Below are 10502 nucleotides of genomic sequence, written 5' to 3'. Positions count from 1 at the left end.
TCTATTTCGCCACCTACCTTCCCCATGCCACAGATCCATACCGTCATCTTGCTAAGTATACTGTCATCTTGCAAAGTGTACGTGCTATAAGCTAACTTCTCAAATAATGCCTGACAATTTTTCTCATACAATTTGCATTTTTTTAACAGTTTATCAAATCAGTAACAATATAACTCCGAATATGATCATTTCCCACAGTCATGTAGCTACTAGTTATCCAAATTTAGCTAAAACCCACTGGGCATTTGTAAGAGAAGTGTTGGGAAATGTTAGAAATCTTGTAACGATGACATGCACGCAATTAATTATATTGAATGATGGCACTATATATGCAATCTTTTTCTAACACACGATATAGATAACGATCCTCACGCACACCTTCCACACTATATTATTGTCCCATGCATGTGCGCTGTTGGGGTCTGACCTCGGGAGAAGTTGGACCACAACACAGAACGAGCAATGAGAGATAGAACCAGGTGAGCCGAGTGATCAAAATGAGCAAAATGGCCAAGTGTCCCTTCTCACTCCCCTTGCGTTCCTTTTACAGGGTGGAGGAGGAGGAGGCTGTTTACATTAATTCCATTAGTGGGGTTTAGTATTACAATGAGGTCCCTAAACTATAACAATGTGGTCCTTGGATGCCACAAATGAGTCTCTAATCCTTACAATCAGGCCCTTAGCACCCTTTTCGGGCCTCTTCTACACACAATGGGGGTTTCTAGCCTTAGTCCACCTAAGGCGCACCCCCAACAGTAGCCCCTCAACTATTCGGTCTTGGCCGGCACAAGACCTAATAGTTGCTCCTGGTAGAAGAGGTCTACTTACAACTCAGACTATGGCTACATAGGGTTTTTCTCCTAAACCTCGATCATCAATACTTGCTTCACAAGCCGATGTAGTCGAAGTAGTCACCACCGACAGTGATTGCAACACCTTCGGACTTTCTCTCGTGGGCTCCAGGAGTAGTCGTTGTTGATGGCAGTAGCAGCAGCTTCGGAGCTTCTCTCGCGAGCACCCGACAACTAAGATGGACTGGTCTTCCAGTACACCCCAGCCCCTCTTGGCTGGTGCTCGCGGGGGAAGTTCCGCAGGTATTGGAAGTTGTCGATGCAGTAGCGTTGGACGAAATTGAGATGTACGCGAAGTTGGTGATGACCTCGATGTTGACGATGATGCCGAGGGCAAGCCCCTCGAGTCGATGTAGCGGAGGCAAAATTGAGGGTGATGTCAAGGTGGAGCCCTTAGAGGCGACGTAGCAGGAGGACGCGAAGTGGTTGAGGTTGTCCAGGTTGGTCTTCCTCGAACTGATGTAGTAGATGATGCCGAGGTTGAGCCCCTTGAATGCCGAGGTTGAGCCCCTTGGATGCCATCTCTGGTTGTCGAGGTTGACTCTTTTATGAGCGAGAAAAAAGGGGGTAAGAAAAATTTGCTTCTTGCACGTATAACACGCTTTGGTCTTTAGTGTAGTATATATTATCTTTGCTAGGCTCGTCCAAATCCGTTATTTTTCATCTGCATGAGAAGCGCGAGGTTACACAACTTATTGGTGCGCTGAATCTTTGATGCCATCACACTTTTCTCCTCCGCATAAAAGCGCGAGGTCATGCAACTTGCTGTTGTACTTAATCATGGAAAATCATACTCTCCTCCGTGTACTCACGCGAGGTTACGCAACTTGTTGTTGCACTTAATCATCATACTCTCCTTCGCGTACTCACGCGAGGTTACGCAACTTGTTGTTGCACTTAATCATGGAAAATCATACTCTCCTCCGCATACTAGCACGAGGTTACACAACTTGCTGTTGTACTTAATCATGAAAAATCATACTCTCCTCCGCGTACTCACGTGAGGTTACGCAACTTGTTGTTGCACTTAATCATCATACTCTCCTCCGCGTACTCACGCGAGGTTATGCAACTTGTTGTCAATGCGATTTATGCATAAAAGTAATGCGTCTATGCAATGCGATGATTTTATGCATGCTTTGATGCATATGAATGAAATACTTGCATATGCAAAGATATGTCTCATGGCTGCAGAAAATGCCAACTTGTGGGTGGTTTTGATTGAAACTTGAGCACGCAACAGAATGGTGCCCTAAATCGCCTTAATCAGCATCCGAAGATTGTGGCTTGGTGCTTTGGCAACCATTATAGTGGAAGGCCAATAACTGATGAGTTCCAATAGAGATAACTCCAATATGCCATTAAACCCAATGTATCATGCCCCGATTCTTGACTTGGTTATGAGGTGAAAACTAATGTCCCTAAAAATGAAAAGTGCGAGAGTCTAATATAAAAGGGGTTAGCTTTAGGCGGGTGAAGAAGTACTTACAATGGTGAGAACCTGCATGTTAGAGGAAGAAAATTTCAATATATGAGTTGTAACCTGCATGACTAGAATCCGCCATATTGTAACAATACAAGTAAATAGATAAGTCGACAAAAGTTTGCTCGTGCTCAAGCTTTTGTGGACTTCTCAAGCGTCAAGCTCTAGTCGATATCGCAACTCTTGGTTGCTTCGACTATCAATTTGAACTTATTCTCATGGGGATAAGACATTGTTTTAAAATGAGCTAGTGATATGTTGGCATAGGTTAGATAACCACATGTATAAATAGTTCAAATAGTCACATGCTTACTAGAGTTGACTTGCATTGGTTAAGTCCTATAAGTTGGTGAAAGAAAGAAATCTAAGGTTCACCCGAAGCTAAGGAGCAGTAAATCTCAGAGCTAATACTTGCAAAAGACATGTTATACAAATCTGGCATGCGCGAATCTAAGAAGCATGAAGAAAAGATATGTCTAAGGAAGCAAACAAAGGTTTGAGTCTTAGCTGGTTATCACGTGTAACACTCACCCGATGGACAGTGTATATTTAACTTGATCGTCGATCGCGGGTATATGTGTCGTGCTCGGACCGTTAAGCTTTAGCAACCCATGGCCTTTTGATAGAAAAACAATAAGGTAGTGCTCTTCATCATGTAGAAAACCACGGCCTTGTTTCTTTCCTCTAGCAGTATCGATGGATGGGATGCAACTTCGCCTGTTGGCTTGCCTTAGGTAGGTGTTCACGCGGGTGTCTACGCTTGCCGCGAGGTTACTGCAAGGTTGGAGACTTTGGCTTATCAAGAATTAAGCGCAACACTTTGGTTTCTGGTGGTGTACGTGGCAGTCTTCCATGGGTGGCACCGGAGAAATTAAACGGTAGCAGCAGCAGAGTGTCGGACAAGGTGGATGTTTTCTCATTTGATATTGTTTTATGGGAAATTTTGACTGGTGAGGAACCATATGCGAATATGCACTGTGGTGCTATCATAGGCGGCATTGTCAATAAAACTCTCCGGGCTCCAATACCTGAAAATTGTGGCCCCGATTGGCGAAAGCTAATGGAGTGATGTTGGTCGGCCGATCCTGATGTCCGGCCCTCATTTTACCGAGGTGACCGACAGGTTACGAGCCATGCCCCTAGTGCTTCAGTCGAGAGGACAACAAGCTCCGGGGAGCAGATAAAGCGTGATAACAACTGCAATGGCTGAATCAACAATCAGTTTCTGCACTGACCCGCGAGGATAGCAGCAGCGAGGTTGCTAACAGCTTTGTGTGTAGGTTGCGGTGGTCTGCCAAATGGACCACTCGAGTTTTTTTTTTTTTTGAGCCTTGGGTTGTAAAAGTTCCTACGGCGAGGTTGCTGCTGCGAGGGTCCTGCGGCAAGGTTGCTGCTGCGTGCATGCATGTGCCTGCGGCGAGGTTGCTCCTTTACTTCGGCTGCCTGCATGCATGTGCATGCATGTTTCCGCATGTCCTGTCTAGTAGCTCGTCTTGGAGTGCCCATGAGCTTCGTTGCTGTTCTGAGTAGGCATGCAATGCCCTTGAGTCGAATTGCCCGAGTCAAACATGAGGTGCTTGCGGAGGTCGATGGCTTTGCAAATGTTCCTGCCGTAGATGTCATGCTTGCCGCGAGGGTACGACACACTTGCTGTAAGTGCTCTTATACCTGGGAAGTAGCAGCTCCGTGAGGGATGCAATTGACGAGTACCTGACTATTACTTGACCTTGGGGAGCCTTTACCGAGGGTAGACAACACTTGGCTTGCGAGATCAACTGGTTGCAGAATGAGTAGAGGTTCGAGGTTAGCTCTGGGAGGTTAACCGACGGAAAGTGCAGCTTAATTCTGAGGTTTCGTCTTAGCTTTGAGTTTCGTAAAGCGCAGCTTAGCTCTGAGGTTAACTCGACGGAAAGTGCTGCGAGTGTGCTCGGTGTGCTGCTTGTCGCGAGGGTACTTGCCGCGGAGTGATGAACTCAAAGCTATGCCGAGGTTTGAGTTTGCCGTCGAGGTCGCTCTTGCTACGAGCAGCCTTGAGAGGTTACGAGGGGGGCTTTGGTGCCGTAGTTGTCCGTGGCCGCCGTAGTTGTATACTTGGCGCTTGCATGCACATTCCTCTCCTGGCAATTTCGGCTTGCATGTGCGTGCATGCATGCGGCTTGAGCCTCGGCGAAGCTCGTGCACCGGGTCATGCCATCCGCGGACGTGAACGCGGCGTCCTTTGGCGCGCTCTAGTTGAGCTTGCTGCGAGGGTAGCGCTTGTTGCTAGCGGCGAGGGTTGCGAAGTTGCCGATGAGTAACAGCTTCGCGTGGTTGGCAGCTGGGCGGGTTTTGCTAGCAGCTTTGATGTTCTGTGAACCAATAGCTTCGATGCCTGCCGCGAGGATCGCTGCCGCATGGCGCGCGAGGTTCTTGTTATGGCTCCTTGCTTGCTGGTAGCTTCGCTCGACCGTTCGGGAGAGGTGTGTGCATGCCGACGTTGCACATGATAAGGTGCTTAGAGAAAAGCTCGGATTGGCTTGCGGAGCTTCCGAGGGCGGCTTGAGTTGTGAGGTTCCTGAGCTTCGGCTTAGCAGCTTCGCTTGTGAGGCCCGTAGCCTCGGCGTTTGCATGTATGCACTTATATCTCCTGGCTGGCTGCTTCCATTTGGTTGCACATGCATGTGCCTGCATGCATGCTTTGCTTGTTGCATGCATGCGTTGCCTTCTGTTGCTTGCGAAGGTAGGGCCTGTGTGGTGCCATGCGGTTGCTTGCGAAGGTGGGACCGTCGCATGCGTTGCCTTCGTTGCTTGCAAAGGTAGGACCGTCGCCTGACCTCGAGCATGCTGGCATGCGTGCTTAGTTTTTTTTTTTTTTTTTACCACGAGGTTGTGCATGCGCCTGGAACTCGAGGTTGACAACTTCGGGAGAGCCTAACAGCTTCGGGTACTCGGGCTACAGCTGCGTCCGTGTCGTGCGGTTGCTTGCAGGCGGGACTGGTAACTTCGGGAGCGTCCTTGGAGCGGTAGCTTCGCGTGGCAAGAAGGTTTGCAGGCAAGGCGGGTAAAAAAGTTTGCTTGTAACCTTGGGAGCTTGCAGGCTGGTGACCTCGTGGGGCTTCCCTGGGTACTAGCTGGTAACCTTGTGGGGCTTCCCTTGCTAGTGGCTGGTGACGTCACGGAGCTTCCTTCGCTAGTAGCTTCGCGTGGCGAAAAGTCTTGCAGGCGAGGTGTGGTAGAAAGGTTTGCTCTGTTGCCTCGTCGTCGTTCAGCAGCTTTGCGAGGTTAAGAGGGTGAGCTAATTCGATGCTGTAGTTGTCCTCAGCTTCGAAATCCGACAGCTTTGCATTGTTGTTGTGCGCTGGTGACGAGCGGCGGATATCACGTCCGTGAACAGGGGCTTGTTACAGCTACGGGCCTTGGGTAAAAGACAGCTGGATGAAATAGAATTACTAGCTTCACAGTTAGAGTTGAAACCGACACGGTACTTCACCTGACTACTGGGCGACGCGAGCATTCACTTTAGCTTGCTATAGGAATTTTCATCGAGGTTGGCGCTCGTCACCAAGGTTAGAGCTTGCCTACCTGCTAGCAGCTTCGGTACTTGCAAAAGCTTGGTTGCTCTGGTGTTTTGCACCCTTGCTGAGTTGGAGTCTGATTAGAGTTTTTTTTTTACCGAGGCTAAGTTGAAAGACATCGATGCTCTAGTGTTTTGCAGCCTCGCTGACTTGTTTCAAGCTGGGAGGATGGGTTTTAGCTTCGCCGGCCATGCTAGTGGCAACATAATTATAATCAGAAGCCTGCTATTAATTTGGTAGTACGGCGAGGTTAAGAGAAACCATCACGAGGTTCTACGGGCAACTTTGAGGCTTCAACAATTTTTTATCGCGTAGTGCATAAGTCAAGTAAGAGGCGCATGCATGTTGATGTTGCACATGGTAAAGTACTTAGAGAAAGCTCGTTAGTAATTTAAACTTTGTGAAACAAAAACCTAGTTCGAGGTTACTTATATGGTTCACCGGTGGAGGCTGCAGCCCGTAGCTCTGTGCTTGTTTCGTGCGCAGCCGGGCCTTCGAGGTTCCTTCCGCAGCTTGGCTCGCGGAGCTTCCGGGAACAACTTGACTTGCGGAGGTTCTGCATCTTCGGCATCCATTGCTGCAGCAAGCAGTCGAGAACACGTCTAGCAGCGACAGGAGAAGTCAGTCCGGGCACCGGAGGTTACGGATGAAACATGAGTTGAGAGGTTCCGCACAGCTTCGAGTAGTGCTGCCGTAACAGCTTCGCTCTACCAGCAGCCTGCAACCTTGTGAGGAATAATAGCTTTGCTAGAGTTAGCAACTTTGGCTAATGGCTCGGAGCTCCGCTGGAGAACTTGTTGGGTTGGGCACGAACGAGGGAGCTCGACCGGACGCTGCAGGCAGCAGCAGACATCTCTCTCTCGCATCGCAGGAGAGGATAGGATCACCGCAGCCATGATCGGCCGATGATGCCAAACAGTACCCAGAACGCTGATCGATGCATGGCGCAGGGATGAACAATCCAGATCGACCCGTACGACCACCATGTCCGATGCTGCTCTCAGTTTCAGTGCCTCGTAGGGCCGGGGATCCACTTGTCGTCTCTCTTTCCGGTGCGCTGCGAGGCAAGGGACGCCACCGACAGCCAGGCGCGCACTTGTCGTCAGAGCTCGAGGTTAACAGCTTCGGGATAGCTAACTGCTTCGGGCACGAACGAGGGAGCTCGACCTTTGGTCTGTGTCAGGATAAGAACAAGCAGTGTAGCAGTACTCTTGGTGTGCTTGCATGCGTGCCTGGCTTCGTGACGCAACTTCGGGACGCTGGTATGCGTGCTTGCATGTGTGCCTGCCTGCATGCATGTGCCTAGCTTCGATAGAGTTCAACTTCAGTCGATGGCTTGGAACTCGAGGTTAACAATTTCGTGACGCTGGCACGTCGCGAGAGCTTACAGCTTCGGGCTGCCGACTTGAGTTGCTCAGTATTTTGATGCTGCTGGGTGACGTCGTGTCACTCTGGGTAGCTTCGGGCAAAACACAAAGTGGACTGACAGTTTCGCTTCAATCGGTTATAATCTCTTAGTTTCTTATGGTGTTCGTGAATTTTATTTCATGCCGAAACACGGTGGGCGCCAAATGTTGGGGTCTGATCTCTGGAGAAGCTAGACCACAACACAGAACGAGCAACATTCTTTCTTAGCTTCGGAACAATGAGAGAGATAGAACCAGGTGAGCCGAGTGATCAAAATGAGCAAAATGGCCAAGTGTCCCTTCTCACTCCCCTTGCGTTCCTTTTATAGGGTGGAGGAGAAGGAGGCTGTTTACATTGATTCTATTAGTGGGGTTTAGTATTACAATGAGGTCCCTAAACTATGACAATGAGGTCCTTGAACGCCACAAATAAGTCTCTAATCCTTACAATCAGGCCTTTAGCACCCTTTTCGGGCCTCTTCTACACGGGGATTTCTAGCCTTATTCCACCTAAAGCACACCCCCAACATGCGCATGGTCTTATTGAGATGGTCCCCGTAAGTTCTCGATGGATGCATTTTCTTGATTCATACATCAAGTCATCTAAGTATCCCATAAGTATAACTGATAATTACATGCCTATATATGGTTATTTCTCCCTTTCCACGGTACCAAGGGAGTAAGATCAAATACATCATGCCAACTAGCTCAGTTGGTGCGTGCAGAGCTGCTGTGTGAAAGGCTAGTCTGCCTCGCTGAAATCTCTATCGTTTATTCCATTAACGAGTTATGGTAATCAAACTTATTTTTCAGTTCTTCTTACAGTCGCTACGCGATTATACGGGATTAAAAAAATAGATCTCTCGCTAAATCTTAAAGTGGTTAATTTAGATAGCGTATATGTACGCCGTTATTGTTAAGCAGGTGAACTGCGTACCAAAGTCTATTTTCAAAATGTTCTCGATGTAAACCGTGTCAAAAATTTCTTTTTGGTACCACAGAGCGGCTGCATGGCCTAATAGAACCTTTTTCAGTAAGATGGTCCCTTTTTTTAGGGCCGGAAGACAACAAACGGGTAACCATATGCTAATCCAACTGTTTCGGGCCCACCTCCTTATATAATTTAGACGTTTTTGTCAAAATATATGGACACTATAATTGTCAAATTCTTTCGTTACAGAATTGTATAAAATGATCTCTTGCTAAATCTTATAGTGGTTTATTTAGCTAGCGTCGATGTACCTATTTTACAGTCGCAGTTATTGTTAAGGAGGTGAACGCCTAACGAGAGTACATTTTCAAAACGTTCTCGAGGTACACCGTGTCAAATTATGTATTAGTTTTTAATTATGTATTATTTTCAAATTCTGTAACCGTGTTTCATGCTAGCAGCTGCTGGCACCGTCGTCCGCGCTCGCGCAGGAATTAAATGTCCCACGCTACTATCTCTGAATTCTAATTTTGCCTATTGTGCTATGGACGCTGCATCTCGCGCACCGCGTGGGCTTAGTTTAATTACAAGTCAATAGCTGGATGTGGATCTGAAATTAATCGCGTGTCAGCAGTTGGCATTGGGCTTTTTCTGATGCCAATGTCAAGCAGAATACCCCCTTTCCTATTGTTTGGCGGGAAGTGCTAATGGACGCTGCATCTCGCGGACCGCGTGGGCTTAGTTTAATTACAAGTCAATGGCTGGATGTGGATCTGAAACTAATCGCGTGTCAGCAGTTGCCATTGGGCTTTGTTTGATGCGAATGTCAAGCATCCATTTGCACCTTGTCCATATCATCACATAGCGCAGCTGCCTATAAATTGCAGCCGGCAACGTCCATTCAAGAATCACCTCTCAACACAAAACCAATAAACTTAGCTAGGTAACCAAGGAAGGTAGCAGCAACAGGAGGCAATGGAGGGAAAGAGGACTACCGCTTTGATGGTGATCATGTGCCTGGTCATCTTGAGCCTCAATGTTAACCCGGCCACCGCGGCACAGTGCGACTGCTGCAAATCCGATCAGGCAAAACAACTTTGTTCTACTTGTACTTCTACGGGTGCCCCCGACATATTCTGCGAGAGCGCCTGTCTCCCGGATTGTCTTCCGTCCGATCCTGGTAAATTCACTAAACTCACTCTATTCAATGCATTTAATTTGTTATATGTACATACAAGCTTTGTAGCATATCGTGGACCAATACGTATGTGTGGCCTTCCATGCATTTCTGTTAAAGTAATTTGTTGACCTCACTTCCCATCTCACAACTTCAGGCATATTACTTACATCATGAAGACATCTTGTACTCTATTTCCACTGCAAAATTAACTCATGCGCTAATGGGATTTCCATATCTCAATTTGACAGTTGCTGCTACGACGGAAGGAGGACAACACTAAAACGATAGCATGAATGCCATTCATAGGCATATGTTGCTATGCTTCAAGCTATGGCCAAGTTATATTAATGTTTATCTCCAATAAATTGTTCGCCATATGGGGCGACCTCTAGTTGATCCATCGTTGGTCTCAACTATATGTATGTCGTGCATCTGTGCACACGTGTGTGTGGTGACAAGCATAGTTAATTCCTCTCGCTGCTTGTAATAAGGACACAGACAGTCCATCGTGATATGTGTCATGAACAGTCTAATATGTTTATGTATTGTCTCTAGCCTTAGCAATTTTATTGAAACATGATTATTATTATTATTATCTGTGTGTGCATGTTTTTTACTTAATTTATTCTCGGCGGATTTTTGATATTTTTGTGAGTTTTGGACTATGGGAGATAATTAAAATTGTCATGCGAAAGAGGATTCCGAATCCTAGTAGGAAAGCCAAAGGGCGAAAGAAACTTGGTCGATTTCTGGGATGCTATCACCTTCCTTATTTTCTCGGGCCTTGGAGACTTGGTGTTAGGGGAACAATACAACACACTAAAAGCAGTACAGCTGCGAAAAGACAACATGATGAGTGGAAAATACACTCATTTTTATCCTCGTTTAAACAGGATATAACTCATTATTAACCTTGTGTTTGCCCTCATTCTCCTGATACTAACTGGTTGATGTTGTAGCTCGCCAGATGTTGCAATGCTTTGTTTTTTATGTTGCAATTTGATTGGAAAATTGTTGGAGAACACGGTCTTGTTATTCTCCGGTGAGCTCCTCCCAAGGGTCTAATGTGCAAATGGCCGGACTCATGCTTGGAGGGT

At 47.1% G+C, this 10502-nt stretch overlaps 1 long non-coding RNA gene across 1 annotated transcript; it reads left to right on the top strand.

The window, feature by feature from the left end:
• Positions 1 to 9126: 9126 nt before the first annotated feature.
• On the top strand, positions 9127 to 10000 carry LOC105915060. The gene is made up of 2 exons (XR_001164793.2): positions 9127 to 9405; positions 9654 to 10000. It is a non-coding gene; the product is annotated as an uncharacterized LOC105915060 (long non-coding RNA).
• Positions 10001 to 10502: the final 502 nt, after the last annotated feature.

Source organism: Setaria italica, chromosome VIII (assembly GCF_000263155.2).
Source record: "Setaria italica strain Yugu1 chromosome VIII, Setaria_italica_v2.0, whole genome shotgun sequence".
Taxonomy (NCBI): domain Eukaryota; kingdom Viridiplantae; phylum Streptophyta; class Magnoliopsida; order Poales; family Poaceae; genus Setaria; species Setaria italica.
Note: the sequence above shows the minus strand (reverse complement) of the source record. Positions and strands in the feature narration are given on the sequence as shown.